Raw genomic sequence first — 23119 nt, forward strand, 5'->3', positions numbered from 1 at the left:
ACCCTTGACAACATACATGATACCTCTCAATTTAAGACTTGATTCAAATGTCAGATTTTATTATGATTCAACTAGAGTGGTCTTGATGTTCAGTACAGATGAATACATATTGTCCATGGAACCAGGTAGAATAAAATGAGTGTGAAATACATATATAAATTTGCATAACTAGGAGTATAGATGAAGCATTGTGAAGAACAAACTATTCTTAGAAAGCAACTCTTAAATCTTATGACACATTAGTTTTATATCTAATGTAAATTAATTTATGTTTAAAGAGAATTAGGCATTGGTATAAAACATTTTGTCCTCGGAGTCTTGTAGGTAAAATGTTTCTCTTAAATAGTGGGAAGATTTTCCTCTGAAACATCCAGAGAAACTGAGTGCTACAATGTCTTCAGTAGTCTGGCTCCATCTCCTGGTTTCAAATAGCCAGAAGGCAAGCATGAAACTCACAGAGGGCAACTATGAAAATTCACACACACTCACACATTCACACACAATGTCTTCTCTGTGTGTTGCTAGTTTATTGGTTTTTGTCTTGCTGTTAAATTTGGTATTGAAAAATCTCTTTCTGCAGAATATATAACATGTACTTTTATAATGTAAAAGCATTAACAAGTTTTTATTAACATTGGAATGCATGATAGCTACATTTGATCAACTATATCTTGAAATAATGCTTCATTTTTCAAGTTAGCCATAAATCTAGAAAAGCAATCTATTACTTTCTTCCAATAACCTCCTTCTCCCCACTTGATTTTGAAGATTATAAATCACGTTAAGAGAGATGCATTAATATTATTAAACATGTGTTGTAGACCTTATTATCAACAAAATAGGATTCCTCTCTCCCTTGGTCAAATGAGAGAATTATACTTCTCTGCTATCATGATATGCTATGGTCAATGAACTTGAACAAAATGATGTATGTCATTATATGTAGAAGTGTTCAATTGTTGATACTTAATGCTTTATTGTATTTATCTTCTCTTTGCATTAGAGGGATAGAAGCCCCCCAAAACCTGTTGATCTCAATGACTAACACAGAGGCCACTTGTGCTGAATCTTCATTGAACATGTAGCAGGACCCAAAAAATGAACCTCTTGTGGTTTTAAGTTATTGAGTTATTGAAGGATGTTTGCTATTTCTGCATGACAGGATTAATCCCAGCTGTTATAGATTTGTGAACTAGCTCTTCAAATGGTTTTTTTTGTACAGTAATTAATGTAAAGAATGTGGTGGGAGGTATATTTTCTTTGTTTGTTTCTTGTGTCAGTATGTTAGAAAATTCCATAGATTATAAAAATGCTGTGATAAAAGAAAGTACCCATCCTGATTAATATATAAACAATTTCTTAAATTGTTGAAAACAAGCAACCTATGAAAAGATAAGTTTAGCAAAAGTGTGAAGAAATTGATACCTTTTTTATTGTTGGTGGGAATGCAAAACAGTGTAGCCACTATGGAAAACAATATGGACATTATTCAAAAAATTAAAAATAAAAATGTATATGAAAAAAATGTATATGATCCAGCAATCCTACTTCTGGGTATCTATCCAAAAGAATTTAAATCAGAATCTCAAAGAGATATCTGCTTTCCAGTAACCATTATAGTCATTATTCACAAAATCCAAAAATCTGAATGCCCATCAAAAGATGAGAGTATAAAGAAAATGAGGTATATATACCCACAGTGGAATATTCTGTCTTAAAAAATGAAGAAAATCCTGCAATATGCAACAACATGTTATGTTGAGGATATTATGCTAAGCAAAACTAACTGATTACAGAAGAACAAATAATGCATGATTTCCCTTAGAGGAGGTGTCTAAAATAGTCGAACTCAGAATTATAGAGTATGGTGGTTATCACTTGCTGTGGAGGGAGAACTAGCAAATGCTAATCAATAGGAAATTGCTAAATTTCAATTACATAAGATGCAAATAAGATGCCATAATATTCCCTGTTCACTGAACAATAATGCTGTTCACTACCAAATTCCACTTTTTTCTTGGAATAAATATCTATATATTTTAAAGATTATTTTTTGCCTTTCTATCCCCCCTCTTTCTCTCTATAGATATGTGTGTGCACATACACACACGTATGTTTGATTTGTTCTGTCACTATGATACAATCATTATTAAAGTTTTATTATAGTATGTTTTCATATTTGATACTGAAAGTTCCCGCACAAAATTCTTCCTCACAATGTTGTCAACATATTCATCCATTTATTCTTCCAGATGATTTTATACTGTAAGTCAACCAAGATTTTTATTAGAATTATAGTAAGCATACAAATTATTTTGCTAAGAATGACATTCTTAATATAGTTGGTCTCCTGGGATTCCTTACTAATATTACACCCTAACCCATTTTATACCAATTCAGAACTATTTTTTTAAATCTACAAGCTTAAATTGAAACTTCCCAGGTAATATTTCACAGGACTGTCTCTGACTGTAATACACATGGTTATTGCCAGGTACTTCTCATTCATTACAGCAAAGGATAGTAATAAATAATTATAATAATCGGGTGGTTTTATCTTTATGCAGGTTGGTTTCAATGTAATCTACCTAAAATTAAAATGCAGAAACTCCATATTTTTTGGTGATAAAGAATCTAATCTGTAAATAACACATCAGGTAGCTAATAATCTAAAATAAAGTCATTAAGCATTTCCCAGTTTAGAGAATTTTGAAAGAAACTAGTGGTCTTTTGGTCTTTTCCTAAGTATATGGAAACAAAGTTTCTCTGAAGAAACTACATCTATATTAAAGATCCTGAAAAGTGACCTTTACTGAGTGACCTTTGTGAACAGATGCAATATTTCAGGTAACATGCAAAAAATATTATAAGTTATCTTAGGCCCTTAAGAAAATGGTCACTCACCTTTAACCTTCTAATCCATCAAAAGATGAGTCAATAAAGAAAATGTGGTATATGTATACAATGAAATATTCTGCCTTAAAAATGAAGGGAATCCTCCAACAATGTGGATTATGTTGAAGATACTATGCCAAACAAAACCAGCCAATTATAGAAGAACGAATAATGCATGTTTCCATTTACATGAGGTACTAAAATAGTCAAACCCATAGAATCAGTAGAATGGTGGTTGTCAGGGAAGGAAGAAGTGAGATCTGACTTTCTCATAACTCTTAGGTAAACCTCTTAGAACATATTAAGTTTAGCAGCCCTTTAGGCTCCACCAACCCTGAAGCTAACAATGCTATAAAATGGCATCTGATACCTATAGGAAATCTTTCCCCACTTTGCCATAGCCCACTTAACTAAAATTCCCATCAATGTCTTTGTTGAATGTATCAATTTATGACTTTCTCTGTTCTTTTACATAAAAGTTAACGTAAAATGTTCAATACATCAACTCAGGGTAACTTGAATCCATGTTCCTGGGCCATGATCAATTACACTTGGCTCACAATAAGTTGTTTTTTTAATTCTCTTAAAGCAGAGTTGTTATTTTACATCATTGATATAAAAGTGGGAAATTTTTACAATATTTTGCCATTTCCCATGATCCCTAGTGTCCTTTCTCATAGCCCTATGTAGTGTATATATAATTATAAGACTTTTTCCCATCCAGCAACCTGAAACCCATTTGCCTTGTTCTGAGTCAGAGAAGTCTAAAAAGGATAACAATCCAGAATTGGATGTATAGCAGAAACAACCTCCCTGTGGAATAACTGAACTTTCCAAGAATTGGGGTCCATAAAAGTCCAAGAAAGAATGAGTTGTCTGCTTCCCACATACCTCAAATCCCTAAGCTTCTTTGTGGGTACATGACTTTGTGGTTTAAGAAACTCACTAAATTATTATGTATAAAAGGCCTTCAAGTTTTAGACTACTATTATATATCCCTGACCAGAAATGAATGACCAGCAAGTAAAAAGGGAAGACTTCTTTAAGATTGTTGTTCTTTAATATGTACATAAAAGGTGGTTTTCTGTGAATAATTTTGAACAAGTTCAAGTTAAGTGGGCCTCTTTACAATGAAATTTCTCAAGGTCTTTAAAATGCAAGTGTGAATTATGAAAGTTTTGGACAGAATAGACTATAGCAATTCACACAGATCCTTTGTAAGGTAGTCGCTAATGCTCCAAGCAATCTTTTAGACACATTAACTATTGAGATAGAAGCCATGATCTCCACATTAGAAAGATTCCTATATTTCCATCCCCAAATAACAGGTCTAATTCACAACCATGAATTCACTTACAGAAACACACAAATGTCATTACACATTAATTGGATTCATTAATAGGCTTCATCTCTGACTTGTGGTCTCAGTCCTGCCGCTTCCTAGCTATGGATGTACTTTGTAAGTCACTCAACTTCTCATGAAATTCAGACAAAGACTAATTAGAATAATGAATATAAAAGTGACTTTTTAAGCTGAAAAAGAACTTTACTTGTACATATGCATAAGGAGAATCTATCTTGATTAGATATATTAGATGCAACTGTAATAGATTAAATTTTTTTCTTTTGTAATTTGATTAATGAAATTAACAAGGAACAATAAGGATAGATACATTTTAAAATCTGAAATTTTTTCCATTATTTTCCCACTCTACTCCACTAATGTATGAATCATTATATTAGTTCCATTTTTTAATCTATGTGTTCTATTAATCGTTATATTAGTTCTATTGTATTAGCTGCTACTACAAAATTCAATAATGACTAGATAGAAATGTCTCTTTCATGTATGTATCTGAACATGAGCAACTAAGGATTAACACAGTGCTAAAGCCTAAGGCTCCTTCTCTCTGGTTGTTCTGACCGTACTTGAGGGTCATCCTCACTCACAAAGACTTTGAAAGAAAGGGGAAGAAAAAGGCAGTTTCACATGTCACTCTTGCTTACATCATATTGACAAAGTTTAGATGGTCACAGCTAGCATCAACGGATGCTAACAATTATGATAATGTGTCCATCTGAAATTTGAAGGTTTTCCTATAAAAGGAAAAGGGAATGAACAGACGATGAGGGAACATGGCCATTCTCTTCTATAATTATTTTATCTAATTAAAATTAATATTGGGATCCTGAAGATTTGTCATTATTTGCCCTAGATTTCAATTTCAGGAAGCATTTCTCAAATAATTGTTTTGGGCATGACTTTTGCCCTCTTCTAAAATACATCAGTTAAATTTCCTTGATACCATAAATTAAAGAGGTCTCCACATCATTAATTTTCTAGGCAGTTTTTTTTTTTGAGTCAATATGAATTTTTATTAACACACATTTTTCAAAATCTGTACAAACCAAAACATTCCTGTTTTAAAATGTCCATTATTACAAACATACAAAGAAACAAAAGGTGTTACCCAAAGTTAGCTACTCAATTTCATGGCAAAACAGTGTCATGATTTTTAAAAATTAAAATTTCAAGACTCAGGACTCTTCTTTCCCTTTTAAGAACTTATGGAAAGTTAGAAAATGTGTGGGTTTGCTTTATATTAAATGCCAAGACCTTAAAGATTTAGTATAAAACTAAATGTTTTTATATTATCATACTTCAGATAACAGAGTTTCTCAGTCTTTAAAATTAAAAAAAAAAACCATGACTGTCATTTTCCTCAATCTTTTCCCCATAGCCAATGCAAATGCATCTAAAAAATATTATCTGACAGTTTATCTTTACTTAAAAGTTTCTCATTCAAAAAGTTACAAAACTATTTAGCACTGCAGTTCCCCTTGCTTAGAAGGGAAAATTACATCCCCTACCAGGGTGATATCTAAGCAACATGGTCCACTGTATCTCTTATCAGAAGGAAGCCACTCTTTCCACATCTCTGTCCAATTATGTGCATGGCTCCACTTATGAGAATGCTATTACAGATTACAGAACATCTGTTTTTTTAATAAGCCAAATTTACTGCTATAATTTTGGTAGACTGAGGTACAAATGTCATCTGTCCTCACAATTACCTTTAACTCTAGTAATCCCCTGCATTAATGATTCCAGGGTAGTTGATTTCATTATTTCATGACACATACTACACAACCCCAACTTATTTCAAAAGACCACAGAGAGGACCTGAGAGTATGGCTAGAAATACATATCTAACCCCTTTTCTGGAAAAGTGAATCCATGTGCCTATTGAGTCAAGAAGGGAAGACAGGGCACACACATTTCTGGCTGAGGTCAAGCTGCTTCTGAGAAGCACATGTATTCAATACCTTTCCATTAAAAGCAGGGAGAGTGCAGGCTGGGTAGGTGAAGACAAACAGGAAAAGTACAGTGATATTATTTCTCCCATTTGGACACACAGTCCATACTTGAGTAATCTGTACTGATCCTAGAATGTCCTATAGTTCAAACATTTTGAATCTGCTCCTGTTAAAGAAAAATGTTTTCAGACAATAATAGCCCAGTATGACAACTGATATAAGTGAAGGGTATTTTTTTTTAAAGAAGTGGCAGTGTGAGAATTTAAAATCAATGACATAAAAGAATAAGGAAAGTGGTGGGAAAGGGAAGTGTCCAGTATAACCTGGACAACCTTTCTTTCTGCCCTTACTTAAAAAGACAGACTGTTTAAAATCTTTGCAATCTCCCTTAAGTATCTCCTTCAATGTTCTTCCAAGAAATCCTCCAAAAGGCACTTAACTCCATACTTATACATTGAAATATTTCACCTTAGTAATTGGTTTTTAAGACTCTAAGGTAACAAGAAAGAGATCTGATTCATTTACTAAAAGCTAGAGAATAGGACTTTTTTTTTTCCCCAAGAGGCATCGCTTTTACAAGAACAACTAGCTAGGCTACCATTATTCCTTTATCAAGAAAAAGTTTCTTTTTTAAAAAATAAATAAAACTCTGGCTATACATAGTACAAAGTTCATACATAATATACCTGGAAAAAAACCCAAAAGTATACCCTGAAGCAAAAGGTTTATTGGAGAGAGAAAGCCTCTCTCATTGTACCAAAAGGTGGCAGTTTTTAAAGTTAGAGAGTGGCAGTGATATACAATTAATACCAAACTATTTGCTCATGGATATGGACATAAAAAAATCATTCTGCACATAACACTGAGCAGTGGTGACAAAAAAAAGAGTAGAACCAAAATACACAGAGAAGAAGGGAAGGGAAGGGAGAGAAGAGAGAAGGAGGTGGTAGAGGAGAAAGAAAAACACAGAAGGAGCAGTGTGAGATAAAGAGAAGGAGAACAAACCTGAAATCCCAAACACTCAAGCATGCAGTCAACACAGCACAAACTAGGTGTTTCCATTCAGCTCACTGCAATCGCACAAAGGATAACTGTAATAAAATAGAGATTTCTTAAGAAAGTTTGCAATTCCCAGAGAACAGCCAGGTCTCCAACCCTAACCCAGGATGAGCCCATCACTGTTGCTGAGGAGCCTCCTGTGGTCTGTCATGGGGAGGTTATGGCTCCTGACTTCTCAGACTTCTTGCTCTTGGACAAGGCAGCTGCCTGCTTCAGGAGTTCTCGATTTTTGGCCTGCAATTGTTCTGTGACTTCTTTGTGAGTTTTCTCCATTTGGTTCATTTTGGCTCTCATCTGAGATTCCTGGTACTGAAAATCAGCCTTCAATTCTGTAATCTTTTTTTCTTTCTCTAAGATCATTTGATCCTTTTGATGCAACATCTTCTTCAGAGTAGCTACCTCTTCTTTTAGTTGAGCAATGATGACAAAGTGGTCAGTGCCTGGTGAATCCAGAGCCAGGTCTGGGGAAAAGCTGTCTCCATTTGTTGTGATTGAATCAAACTTGGATTTTTTCTTTGGGATTTCATTTTGAATTGAAGATGTAGAAAGTGTTTTCTGGCTGTTATAATGGCTGCCACCACTCAGGCGGCTGTACTGTTCCTTCTCCTGGTGGCCTGCACGAGAAGAGCTGCTCAGGTGCTTCCTTTGCTCTTTGGTCTTCTGGAGGACACGTTTGTATGAAAGTGTGCACAACCAGCACAGCAATTTCCCATCTACCTTCTTTCTATCACCTTCCTGTCAAATGCACACTGCTGCTTGCACTGCTCACAAGAATATGGTGGTCCATACTTCTTCTCTGAATTTGTGCAACGCTGACATTTATTGCCAATAAATGCTGCAATTATGTTGCAATACTGGCAAGGTTTGGGCGTTCCATATAATTGCACATTCTGAGCACATTTCTTGCAAATTGTATTGGTTTTGCTCTCCTGTTGGTACTCAGTCCTGCACTAGGTGCACTTCACAACTGGGTGTGCAATCCGACATTCCTGGTGGTGGCGGCAGGCTGCGGGCTGCGGACTTCTAGGCAGTTTTATTGCTAATAATCATCTCTGATGATTCTAAGCTAACTCTGATGAAAAGAAAAAAAAAAAAAAACATGAATGACCCAATCAGCATAACCATCCCTGCATGAGGTAACAATTGAGTAGCTAGTGATTGGATAGAGTTCTTTCTCAAGGATCTGTGCAATCTCTATTATTATATTTCTCATTGGTTCTAGTTTAATAGTAGTAAGGCTATTCTTTAAGAAGCAAGGACTGTATTCAGGGTGTTTTATTATTATTAATTTCCATAAATTTTCATAATGAATGCATTCAACATAATCATTTAAAAGCAAATATAAGAGTCAGATACAGTGTTATGCTCCTGTACTCACAAATTACTTGGGAAACTGAAGTAGGAGTATCACTTTGGCCCAAAAGTTTGTGGTCAGTATCAGTATTTAGAAATTAGATGTTTAGGCTCATCACATTTCAATTGTTTATCCAAGATCACACAGTAAACAGAATAACCGAGATTTACAGCATTCTTGTCTCATTTCAAAGTCAGTGATTACAAAACAATGACTCATATCATCCTCAAATCAGCAGTATTGAACTGACAGGACTAAACATGTTCTAAGTCTGTCCAGTTCAGTATGGTAACTATTAACCACATGTGGCCACTGAGCACTTAACAGATAGCTAATGTGAATAAGAAACGAAATTTCTAATTTTATTTAATTTCAATTAACACACATAACCATGTGTATCTACTATCTATTATATTGGAGAGCAGAGTGCTACATAAACAATCTTTATATAAATGCTTAATGCCATGTATCACATAGGACATTTTTAGGTTGGAAAATTACTGACAGAAATGAGGAACTTGAATTGAGTCCTGTTTTCATATAAAATGATAATTCAAGCAGTAACTCTGAAAAGAATGTGAATGTGTGTGTTGTTTAAAACTGAGGTGTTAATGATAAATTCCCAAACAAGGAGAAACAACAATATCTTCCACATATCTCGGAATTAGAAAATCTTTATTTAGCTTTATTTGTTTAGGGAGAATGGTCCCATCACTATAGAAAATAAAACTGATTCTATAATATAATACATAGAAGAAACTACATTTCATTCACACTCAACAGAAGGATGAAAAAAACGGAGATTTCATTGTTTTTTCTTATTCTAACATCTGTAGTAACTAGAATCGTGTCACTGAGCTTTTCAAATATCTAGAAAAGAACTTATTAACTTTAAGAAATTCAGAAGTTCGGCGATCCAAGATGGCGGCCTAAAGGGAGACTGCACCCCCTGTCGCTCCAGAACCCAGGAGTTAAGAAGGGGAGGCATTGAGAGACTCGGACTGAAATAGAGCCACGGGTGAGTCTGCCCACTGGGTAAAGCTCGGCCCGGGGGGGCAGGCCCAGATAGAGGTGGCTTATCGGAGCAGGGCAGGGCAGCTAGAGTCATCCACAGGCAGCCCTGCGCACTCCGGCGGTGGGCCCCGCCCACCCAGCCAACTTCTCCAGGTTCTCGGAACGGAACTGGCCCGCTAGTGAGAGCCTTTCTGACCAGAACAAGCTCCGAGTCCCGGAGCCAGTGCAGCTCAGCGTACTCTGGCACGCAAGCAGATTCAGGGTCCAGATAGGGCAGCCAGAGACTTCCCCAATTAGCCTGGACCCCTGCAGTGGGAGGTGCCGTTCAAGGCTAGCTTCTCGGAGCTGACCGCCCAGTGAGAGACTTTCTACATAGAACCAGCCACAAGCCCCCGAACCAACAGAGAGCCTCGATCCGCAAACAGCCTCTGGGATCAGGGCAGGGCAGCCAGAGACCTCTTCAGGCGGCTCTGCCCACTCCGGCTGAAGGCTCTCTTCTCGGGGCGATCCAAGATGGCGGCCTAGAGGGAGACTGCACCCCCTGTCGCTCCAGAACCCAGGAGTTAAGAAGGGGAGGCATTGAGAGACTCGGACTGAAATAGAGCCACGGGTGAGTCTGCCCACTGGGTAAAGCTCGGCCCGGGGGGCAGGCCCAGATAGAGATGGCTTATTGGAGCTGGGCAGGGCAGCTAGAGTCTTCCCAAGGTAGCCTTCCACACTCCGGCAGTGAGCTCCTCCCACACGGCCAGCTGCATGGTGCAGGCCCACAGTGAGAGCATTTCAGCACAGAGCCAGTTCCAAATCGTGGAACCAGTAGGGGGCTAGGGGCAGTTTTCTTCGGATACGCTGCTTTATCAGATTCCTCCAAGACATCAGGCTACTGAAGGCTGGGAGGTGATACGCTGGAAATCTACTGGGACACTATAAGCCAATAGCGGAAAATTGCAATATCTCAGGGTCCCACTGACAACTGACCAATATGAGAAAACAAGGGAAGAAAATGTCCCAAACAAACCTAGATACTACATCAATAAAACCCAATGACAGCACAGCAGAAGAAATGTCAGAAAGGGAGTTCAGAATGTACGTAATTAAAACGATCAGGGAAGCAAATGAGGAGATGAAAGAGCAAATGCAGGCATTGAAGGAGGAGATGAAAGAGCAAATGCAGGCATTAAATGATCGCACCAATCAACAGTTAAAAGACCAAATACGGGAAGCAAGAGATCATTTCAATAAAGAGTTAGAGATACTGAAAAAAAACCAAACTGAAATACTTGAAATGAAGGAAACAATAAACCAAGTTAAAAACTCCATGGAAAGCATAACCAATAGAATGGAGCACCTGGAAGACAGAACCTCAGACATTGAAGACAAATTATTTAATCTTGAAAGCAAAGTTGACCAAACAGAAAAGATGGTAAGAAATCATGAACAGAATCTACAAGAATTATGGGACATCATGAAAAGACCAAATTTAAGAATTATTGGGATTGAGGAAGGCTTAGAGAAACAAACCAAAGGAATGAACAATCTATTCAATGAAATAATATCAGAAAATTTCCCAAATCTGAAGAATGAAATGGAAAACCAAATACAAGAGGCTTATAGAACTCCAAACATACAAAATTACAACAGACCCACACCAAGGCACATTATTATGAAAATACCTAACATACAAAATAAAGACAGAATTTTAAAGGCCGCAAGAGAAAAGAATCAAATTACATTCAGAGGGAAACCAATAAGAATATCAGCAGATTTTTCAATCCAGACCCTAAAAGCTAGAAGGGCCTGGAACAACATATACCAAGCCCTGAAAGAAAACGGATGCCAACCAAGAATCTTATACCCAGCAAAACTTACCTTCAAATTTGACGATGAAATAAGATCCTTCCATGATAAACAAAAGCTAAAGGAATTTACAAAAAGAAAGCCAGCATTACAGAACATTCTCAGCAAAATATTCCATGAGGAAGAGATGAAAAACAATGATGCAAATCAGCAACGGGAGGAACTAGCCCAAAGGAATAGCCAAATAAAGGAGAAACCAAATCATGTCAAAAACAAATATGAGTCAATTGACTGGGAATACAAATCATATCACAATAATAACCCTAAATGTTAATGGCCTGAATTCATCAATCAAAAGACACAGACTGGCAGATTGGATTAAAAAGAAAAATCCAACAATATGCTGCCTGCTAGAGACTCATCTCATAGAAAGAGACACCCATAGACTAAAGGTGAAAGGATGGGGAAAAACATACCATGCACACGGACACAGCAAAAAAGCTGGAGTATCCATCCTCATCTCAGATAATGTGGACTTCAAACCAAAACTAGTCAGAAGGGATAAAGAAGGACATTACATGCTGCTTAAGGGAAGCATAAATCAGCAAGACTTAACAATCATAAATATCTATGCCCCAAACATTGGCTCATCCACGTACGTCAAACAAATCCTTCTCAATTCCAGAAATCAAATAGACCACAACACAATCATACTAGGCGATTTTAACACACCTCTCTCACCACTGGATAGATCTTCCAAACAAAAATTGAATAAAGAAACTATAGATCTCAACAACACAATCAGCAATTTAGACTTAACAGACATATATAGAATATACCATCCAACAAAGAACGAATACACTTTCTTCTCAGCAGCACATGGATCCTTCTCTAAAATAGACCATATTTTATGCCACAAAGCTACTGTTAGCAAATACAAGAAGATAGAGATACTACCTTGTACTCTATCAGATCATAATGGATTGAAATTAGAAATAAATGACAGAATAAAAAACAGAAACTTCCCCAATACTTGGAGACTAAATAATACACTATTATATGATGAATGGATAACAGAAGACATCAGGAGGGAAATAAAAAAATTCTTAGAAGTAAACGAGAACAAAGACACATCATATCAAAATCTCTGGGACACTATGAAAGCAGTACTTAGAGGAAGATTTATTTCATGGGGAGCATTCAAAAAAAGAAGTAGAAATCAACAAATAAACGACTTAACACTACAGCTCAAAGCACTAGAAAAAGAAGAGCAGACCAACACCAACAATAGTAGAAGACAGGAAATAGTTAAAATCAGAGCTGAAATCAACAAAATTGAAACAAAAGAAACAACTGGAAAAATTAACAAAATAAACAGTTGGTTCTTTGAAAAAATAAATAAAATTGATAAACCCTTAGCCACACTAACAAAGAGAAAGAGGGAGAAAACTCAAATTACTAAAATTCGGAATGAACAAGGAAACATCACAACAGACATGAGTGAAATACAAAACATAATTAGAAGCTATTTCGAAAATCTATACTCCAACAAAACAGAAAACCTTGAAGACATCAACAAATTTCTAGAGACATATGAATTACCTAAACTGAACGAGGAGGACATACACAACCTAAATAAACCAATTTCAAGCAATGAAATAGAAGAGGTCATCAAAAGCCTACCAACAAAGAAAAGTCCAGGACCAGATGGGTTCTTAGCTGAGTTCTACAAAACCTTTAAAGAAGAGCTCATTCCAATACTCCTCAAACTATTCCATGAAATAGAAGAGGAGGGAACCCTACCAAACTCGTTCTATGAAGCCAATATCACCCTGAGACCTAAACCAGACAGAGACACATCGAGGAAAGAAAATTTCAGACCAATATCCTTAATGAACATCGAAGCAAAAATTCTCAACAAAATTTTAGCAAATCGCATACAAATATATATTAAAAAGATAGTGCACCACGATCAAGTGGGTTTTATCCCAGGGATGCAAGGTTGGTTCAACATTCGGAAAACAATAAATGTCATTCACCATATCAACAGACTTAAAGTTAAGAATCACATGATTATTTCAATAGATGTAGAAAAAGCATTCGATAAAATACAGCATCCCTTCATGCTCAAAACACTAGAAAAAATTGGGGTAGTGGGAACATTCCTAAACATTATAAAGGCAATCTACGCTAAGCCCATGGCTAATATCATTCTAAATGGTGAAAAACTGAAAGCGTTCCCCCTAAAAACTGGAACAAGGCAGGGATGCCCTCTTTCACCACTTCTATTCAACATCGTCCTTGAGACTCTAGCCAGAGCAATCAGACAAACCAAAGAAATTAAAGGGATACGAATAGGAAAAGAAGAACTCAAACTATCCCTGTTCGCTGATGACATGATTATATATTTAGAGGAACCTGGAAATTCCACCAGAAAACTTTTAGAACTCATAAGTGAATTCAGTAAAGTAGCAGGTTACAAGATCAATGCTCATAAATCCAATGCATTTTTATACATAAGTGATGAATCTTCAGAAAGAGAAATTAGGAAAACTACCCCATTCACAATAGCATCGAAAAAAATAAATACTTGGGAATCAATCTCACAAAAGAGGTGAAAGACCTCTACAATGAGAACTACAGAACACTAAAGAAAGAAATTAAAGAGCACCTTAGAAGATGGAAAGATCTCCCATGTTCCTGGATAGGAAGAATTAATATTGTCAAAATGGCTATACTACCTAAAGTGCTATACAGATTCAATGCAATTCCAATTAAAATCCCAATGATGTACCTTGCAGAAATAGAGCAAGCAATTATGAAATTCATCTGGAAGAATAAAAAACCTAGAATAGCTAAAGCAATCCTCAGTAGCAAGAGCGAAGCAGGGGGTATTGCAATACCAGATCTTCAACTCTACTACAAAGCAATAGTAACAAAAACAGCATGGTATTGGTACCAAAATAGACAGGTAGATCAATGGTACAGAATAGAGGACATGGACACAAACCCAAATAAATACAATTTTCTCATACTAGACAAAGGTGCCAAAAATATGCAATGGAGAAAAGATAGCCTCTTCAACAAATGGTGCTGGGAAAACTGGAAAACCATATGCAATAGAATGAAATTAAACCCCTATCTCTCACCCTACACAAAACTCAACTCAAAAAGGATCAAGGACCTTGGAATCAGACCAGAGACCCTGCACCTTATAGAAGAAAAAGTAGGTCCAAATCTTCAACTTGTTGGCTTAGGATCAGACTTCCTTAACAGGACTCCCATAGCACAAGAAATAAAAGCAAGAATCAACAACTGGGATAGATTCAAACTAAAAAGCTTTCTCTCAGCAAAGGAAACTATCAGAAATGTGAAGAGAGAGCCTACAGAGTGGGAGAATATCTTTGCCAACCATACCTCAGATAGAGCGCTAATTTCCAGAATCTATAAAGAACTCAAAAAACTCTACACGAAGAATACAAATAATCCAATCCACAAATGGGCTAAGGAAATGAACAGACACTTCACAGAAGAAGATGTACAAGTAATCAACAGATATATGAAAAAATGTTCAACATCCCTAGTAATAAGGGAAATGCAAATCAAAACTACCCTAAGATTTCATCTCACCCCAATTAGAATGGCGATTATCAAGAATACAAGCAACAATAGGTGTTGGCGAGGATGTGGTGAAAAAGGAACACTCATACATTGCTGGTTGGGTTGCAAATTAGTGCAGCCACTCTGGAAAGCAGTGTGGAGATTCCTCAGAAAGCTTGGAATGGAACCACCATTTGACCCAGCTATCCCACTCCTTGGTCTATACCCAAAGGACTTAAAATCAGCATACTACAGAGATACAGCCACATCAATGTTCATTGCTGCTCAATTCACCATAGCCAGATTGTGGAACCAACCTAGATGCCCTTCAGTTGATGAATGGATAAAGAAACTGTGGCATATTTATACAATGGAATATTACTCCGCAATGAAGAATGATAAAATTATGGCATTTGTAGGCAAATGGTCGAAATTGGAGAATATCATGCTAAGTGAGATAAGCCAATCTCAAAAAACTAAAGGACGAATGATCTCGCTGATAAGCGGATGAGGACATATAATGGGGGTGGGAGGGGTTAGCATTAGGTTTAGGGTTAGGTTTAGAGTTAGGCTAAGGAGAGCGGTAAGAATGAAGGAAAGAAGGACTGTATAAAGGGAAAAGGGTGGGAGGGGTGGGGAGGAAGGGAAAAAAAATAAACATCATTACCCTATGTAAACGTAAAAAAATAAATAAAAAAAAAAAAAAAGAGATTCAGAAGTTCTCTGAAAGGAAGCTCTCCATTGAGGTATTACAAAAGGCTACTTGAAAGTAATGATGAGTAGGAAAGAGAAATTATTACATAATCATTTATCATTTTCATATATTGTACTTAGTTTTTTATTTTTTTATTTTTTTATTTTTACTTTTTACATGATAGTAGAATATATTTTGAAATATTATACATACATAGAATAAGTATAATTTGTTCCAGTTAGGATCACAATATTGAGGTTGTACATGATGTGGAGTTACATTGGTCATGTATTTATATATAAGGACAGGAAAGATATGTTTGATTCATTCTACTGTCTTTCCTATTATTATCCCCCCTTCCCTTCATTTCCCTTGGTCTAGTCCAATGAACTTCTAATCTTCCCCTCCCTTGTTGTTGGTTAGCATACACATATCAGAGAGAACATTCTGTCTTTGGTTTTGGGGGACTGACTTATTTCACTTAGCATGAGAGTCTCCAGTTCCATCTATTTTACCAGCAAATTCCATAATTTTACTCTTCTTTAAAGTTAAGTAATATCCCATTGTGCCTATATACCACATTTTTTTCAAAATTGTGTCATCTTTATTCAATTTACAAGTTACAAGCAGAAATGCATACAAATGCGCACAATTTTTCTCTTTTACATAAATAGGATCACACTATTATAGTATTTTGTAACTTGTTTTTCCCTGTCAACATGTTTCATTTTTTTATATTAAGTATTCTTACACTATATAATTTTAATGATTCCATAGTAAACCACTATGGAATGGTATTATAATAATATTTAGCCAGTCACGTATTGATCTATTTGGTTTCCAATTTATTATTATATAAATAGGTAGCAATAAATATTCTGGTAGCTGACTTGTGTGCAACCATAATTCTTTTTTTTTTTTTTTTGAAGATTCAAGATATTTTATTAACAGCTACTACAAACAGTAAGATAACTCAGATTACCAAGTACAAAATCAACATACAAAAAGCAGTAGTTTACATATATTCAAACAATCTTTTGGAAGATTTCATGGAAGAAAAGATTTCATATATAACAGTAACAAAAATACATTAATATGTTTGTCAATAAAAATGTGAGACCTATTAAAAATAAAAATTAAAATACCACTGAAGGCAAAAAAAATATAGCCTTTCTACAAACAGAAGGACCCATTATTGTGTAAATTAATTTGTAAATTTAACAAAATCTCAATGAAAACTTAACAGTTTTAACCTATATCACCTAATGCTAAATTTAGTGGAAAAACAATAAACATGGAAGTGGGACCAGAACTAAAACACATTAAGGTATTTTTAAAAGCCTAAATAATTAAAAAGTATCATACTGGTCTATTAGCAAAACAGAATGCTCAGAAGTAAGTACACTCAGATACATATAGAAACTGAATGTATAAAGATGACATCATCTCAAATCACTGGGAAAAAGAAGTAGTCAATAATTGTTATAGAGATAAATAAAGTAATATCCCTGCCTTACCTCATATGCCATGATAAATTCCATACGCACCAAAGATATTCTTTAAATAACACAACCTTAAATAAGAAGAAAACTTGAAATTTTTACTTTACAAATCTGTAGTTAGCAAGAACAATCTAACTTTTCATGACTCAAACTCCCCATCTTAAGTTATTTCACTGGTACTTTTTGTTGCATAAAAATCAATTTTTTTATGGAAAGAAGCATCATAAACAAACTTTTTAAAAAGACAACTAAGGGAGATATTTACAGCTCATATCACAAGCAGCTATCCTTCCTAACATTAAATTGACAATATTATTTTCAAAACATAGAAAAAGGAAATAAAATTTGCTATTAATAAACAAGATGGTTAACTTCACTCATTAAAAAAGAGAAACCATTCATCTGTTGTAGAGCACCTAGGTTGGTTCCATAGCTTGGCTATTGTGAATTGAGCTGCTATTAATATTGAAGTGGCTGCATCACTTTAGTATGCTGATTTTAAGTCTCTTGGGTATAAACTAAGGAGTGTGATAACAAGGTCAAATGGTGGTTCCATTTTAAGTTTTCTAAGGAATTTCCCTACTGCTTTTCAGAGTCGTTGCACCAATTTGAAGTCCCACCAACAATGTATAAGTCAACCTCTTCCCCCACATCTTCGCCAACATTTATTGTTGCTTGTTTTCTTGATACTTGCTATTTTTACTGGGGTGAGATGGAGTCTCAATGTAGTTTTGATTTGTATTTCTCTAATTGCTAGAGAAGTTGAACATTTTTTTCATATATTTGTATTTCTTCTTCTGACAAGTGCCTGTTCAGTTTCATAGCCCATTTGTTGATTGGGTTATTTGTTGTTCAGGTGTTATGTTTTTTGAGTTCCTTGTATATCCTGGAGATTAATGTTCTATCTGAGGTGCTGGGGGTAAAGACTTTCTCTCATCATAGGCTCTTTGTTCACTTCTTGATTATTCCCTTTGCTGAGAAGAAGATTTTTAGTTTGATACCATCCCATGTATTGATTTCTGATTTTACTTCTTGTCCTTTAGGAGTCTTTTTGAGGAAGCCAGTTCTTCAGCAGACATGATAGAGAGTTGGACCTACTTTTTCTTACAGTAGGCACAGAATCTCTGGTCTAATGCCTATGTCCTTGGTCCCCTTTGAGTTCAATTTTCTGCATAGATAGAGGTTCAATTTCATTCTACTACATATGAATTTCCAGTTTTCCCAGCACCATTTGTTGAAGAAGATATCTTTTTTCCAATGTATATTTATGGGGCCTTTGTCTAGTATGAGGTAACTGTATTTATGTGGTTTGTCTCTGTGTTTTCTAATCTGTTCCATTGGCCTTCATGTCTGTTTTGGTGCCAATACCATGCTGGTTTTATTACTTTTAAGACTTTATTACTTTGGCCAAAAGTTATTGGGAAGAAAGAAGTATTATTTACCTTCCAGTTCTTAACAAGTCTTCTATCTTTTGCTTTTTAATTGTAGTAGGCTGGTTCTTTCAATCATCTATCACCAACTTGGCAAAGATTTTATTTTTATATTAGCTGTCAGCTCAATTTATTTTGAAACTTATAAAAATATTTACTCTTCTTAATAACCCTTCTTTGGATTTATTAGATTGTACCAATAGAATTCAAGAGCAATTCTAAAATATTATATTTATATAAAATGTGGTATACTTTTAAAATTATTATTATTATTAAAATATGGTATACTTTTATATTTACTATTTGATGAAATGAGCACATATTTTCCAAGATTAGATTGAAACGATTTATAAAAAGAACCACTAGCATAAGATGAAAGTACTCTATAACTTTAGGAGAAAAGGAACATATAAAATTTTAGTCATCTTTATCTAAACCAGAGTTACTTAAAAAAAATTTTAACCTGCAAAAAGACAATGCTATTCCAATTCTAAAATGTCTATATTCCTAGAGTATGAACCAAGTTACTTTTCAAGGTTCTCTCTCCCCATCATTAAAGCTATTCTCCCAACAGCCTCTGATCAGATTAAAGTATATCCCTGGCTCCTGATAAGGCTTTGGTAAATACTTGTTCCTACAACATTTTTTTTGTTTTCTCTATAAAACAACTCTTTTGTGAGCCAGTCAACTTCACCTGGTTTTTCTTTATAAGTAAAAGACCTTTTCAGTACTGATGGACATCGGGAAACAAAAGACTTTACATTCCATCTGGTAATGGAAGTTACATATAGTTTATCAGGAGCAGCCCATGTAAATAAACTGGACCTCTCCATATAAACCAATATTACAAATTATTTCTATTAGACATAGACAAGGACCACCCATTCTGGTCAACTATTTTGTCCACCTCCGTGGAGAAGTTTCCTTCAGTCTTCACTAAGATTTTGTGCCTTTTTATTTTTTTAATTTTTTCTAATTCCTTCCATGCATGCCTGTGTGTGTATGAGCGTGTGTGTGAGAAGGTGTGTGGTGTGTGTGAATTCAGGCTGTGCTGATTGGGTCAGGAACATGTATACCTATGCTTATTTGCCTCTTTTTCTCTCATATTTAGCATTTTTAATGGAATCATTTTTCCTAGCATTGTCTTGTGATGATTCAGTTTTGGGGGGATTGTATATCTTGGATTGATTTTGTACTTTTTTTCATTTTTATTGGTTCTTTTTAGTTATAATGACGATAGAATTCATTTTGACATAATTATAAAAGTATGAAATACGATTTGTTGTAATTCAGTCCCCAATACTTCCCCCCACCTCCTCCCAACTCTCACTCCCCTCCCTCCACTCCACTGATCTTCTGCCATCTACCCATAGTTTTGTTTGTTTTGCTTTGCTTTTTAGTATCTAGTGGATGTACATGATATCAAGATTCAACTAGGAATATTCACACGTGCAAAAGGAATATTAGGTCAGATTCATTCCATCATCCTTCCCCATCCCATCCTTCCTCCCCTCCTTCCCTCCCCTGATTTTTCCACTGATCTTTCCCCTATTTTTTTCATCCCCCTACCTTATTTTGGATTAACTTCTGCATGTCAGAGAAAAAAAAATTCAACTTCTGACTTTTGAGGACTGGCTTATTTCACTTAGTATGATAGTATACAATCCCATCCATGTACTGGCAAACGCCATAAAGTCATTCTTCTTTTTGGCTGACTAATACTCCACTGTATGAGAGAGTGTGTGTGTGTGTGTGTGTATACATATAAAAGATGAGATATATATATCACATTTATATATCATATATAAATATCATATATATATATATATATATATATATATATATATACCACATTTTCTTTATCCATTCACCTGTTGAAGGGCACCAAGGTTGATTTCATAGCTTATATACTGTGAATTGTGCTGCTATAAACATTGATGTGGCTGTGTCTCTGTAGTATGCTGAATTTAAAAACTTTGGATACATACCAAAGAGTTGGATATCTAGGTCAAATGGTGGTTCCATTCTGAGTTTTTTGAGGAATCTTTATACTGCTTTCCAGAGTGGTGCACCAATTTGCAGTCCCACCAGCAATGGATGAGTGTACTCTTTTCCCCTTATCTTCTCCAACATTTATTGTTGCCTGCATTCTTCATAATTTTCATTCTGACTGGAGTAAGATGACATCTCGGTGTAGTTTTAATTTGCATTCCTCTAATTGCTAGAGATGTTGAACATGTTTTCATGTATTTGTTGACCATTTGTATTTCTTCTTTTGAGAAGTGTCTGTTTAGTTCCTCTGCCCATTTATTGATTGTATTATCAGATTTTTTAGTTTTAAGTTTTTTGAGTCCTTTATATATCCTGGATATTAATACCCTATCTGAGGAGCGGACAGTAAAGATTTTCTCTCATTCTACAGGCTTGCTTGTCATGCTCTTGAAACAGGCTACATCTCTTCTACATTCTTTCTCTTCACTTTCTGAAACTGTAAAGTCTTTTCAAACTTCCTAACACATTTCCCTTTCCCCTAATTAACTATTTTCACCATCATTCAGAAACAATCGGCTTTTATAACTCCTGCCCCACAAATGATGCTACAATCATTACTGTTGGGGACAATATAGTTACACCTGCCATTTGCTTTAAAGCCAGAGCTAGTTTGTGGCTGTTGTTTTCACTCTTGACAATTGCTGAATCCATCATTCCTTTTCATTGGTGGCAGCTAATGTCATGTAGGATCTGGATACTTACTTTGACACTGTTTATTGTTGCTTGCAGAAGTTGTTACTATTGCTTATTTCACCTCCATTCTGCAATGTGCTGGAACTTACAGGGACACTAAAAGTTCAAAGGTTAGAGACTCTGCTTCTGAGTCCAATGGTGGTTCCATTCTGAGTTTTTTGAGGAATCTTCATACTGCTCTCCAGAGTGGTGCACCAACTTGCAGTCCCACCAGCAATGGATGAGTGTACTCATCCCCTGACATTACTGCAACTCAAGTAAGTAAGGAGACAAAGCTCCAAACCAACAACAAGGACCCAAGGAGCAATAATCAGAGTTGGACCTCAGGTTCCACTCCTTGGCATCTATGCATACATCAAAAGCAGAGAGAAGTCAGATACAAGAAACAGAGCAAGTAAGATAATTACTCACAAAATGACACATGTAAAAAGAGAGAGAGAGAGAGAGAGAGAGAGAGAGAGAGAGAAATTCACCTCAATTGATGTATTAGATCCAGACTTCTGAAAACATAACAGGAAAACAAATCCTCCCCCAAAAACTACAATCCCCCAACAAAGGATTCCACTGAGAGTAAAGTAGATGAAATCCCAGAGAAATATTATTGAAAAGCTGATTATCAAAATGTCCAATGAACTAAAAGACCTAAGGAAGGAATTAAGAGAGCAATTACAGGAGATGTTTGACCACTTTTAATAAAGAAATAAAAATAGTGAAAAGAAACCAAGCAGAGTTTCCATGAAGTAAAGGCACAACCATTCAAATTAGAAGCTCTCTTTAAGGCAACACTAGCAGATTAGTTTTATAGAAAATAAAACCTCAGCCCTTGAAGATAAAACATTAGGTATTGAAAATTGGCTATATGATCTTGAGTACACAGAAGGCAATAAAGGGGAAAAATTATAGAACAAGACTAGAATTTACAAGAACACTGGGACAACATTAAAAAACCAAACCTGAGAATCATTATGATAGAAGAGAACATGAAGATACAAACTAAGGGCATAAAAAACATTTTCTATGAGATAGTTACAGAAAACTTCTCCCATATCAGAAATGTGATAGACATCCAAAAACAGGAGATTTAAAGGACCCCAAATAGACCTACTAAAATACATGACTAAAATAGAAAATAAGGAAAGAATATTAAAAGCCACAAGAGAGAACTATCAGGTCATATTTAGAGGCAAACCAGTAAGATTCACTTCTATTTTCTCAGCTCAAACCCTAAAATCAAGAAGGGCCTGGAATGAGATATTACTGTACCCAGCTAAACTCCCTTTCAAATTCAAGGCAAAATAAAGACTTTCCATGACAAGAATAAACTAAAAGAATTCATGAGCACCATGCCAGCATTACAAAGAATATAAAAAGTAAACGGCACACAGAGTAACTAAAAACTATTTCCAAAACTCCCAAACAGAGGAGGTTCAATAGAAGAATAATCCACAAAAGGACTATTGAGACAGGATAAAATATAGCAAAAAAAAAAAAAAATTGTAGGAAACCACAAACACATATCCATACAGTCTCAACTCCCCAATTAAAATAAATAGATTAGTAGAATGGGTCAAAAAGCAAGATCCAACAATATGCTATTTACAAGGAACTTATCTATAGGAAAAGACATCCATAGGCTGAAGGCAAAAGGATGACAAAAATATTCCAGGCATATAGTCCAAGAACATAAGCAGGAGTAGGCCTTCTCATGTCCGAC

General features: G+C 35.5%; 1 pseudogene; it reads right to left on the bottom strand.

The window, feature by feature from the left end:
- Window positions 1-7365: 7365 nt before the first annotated feature.
- Window positions 7366-23119, bottom strand: part of LOC124982931 (protein FAM76A-like) — an 81670-nt pseudogene continuing 65916 nt past the window's right edge.

The sequence above is a fragment of the Sciurus carolinensis genome, chromosome 4 (assembly GCF_902686445.1).
Source record: "Sciurus carolinensis chromosome 4, mSciCar1.2, whole genome shotgun sequence".
Taxonomy (NCBI): domain Eukaryota; kingdom Metazoa; phylum Chordata; class Mammalia; order Rodentia; family Sciuridae; genus Sciurus; species Sciurus carolinensis.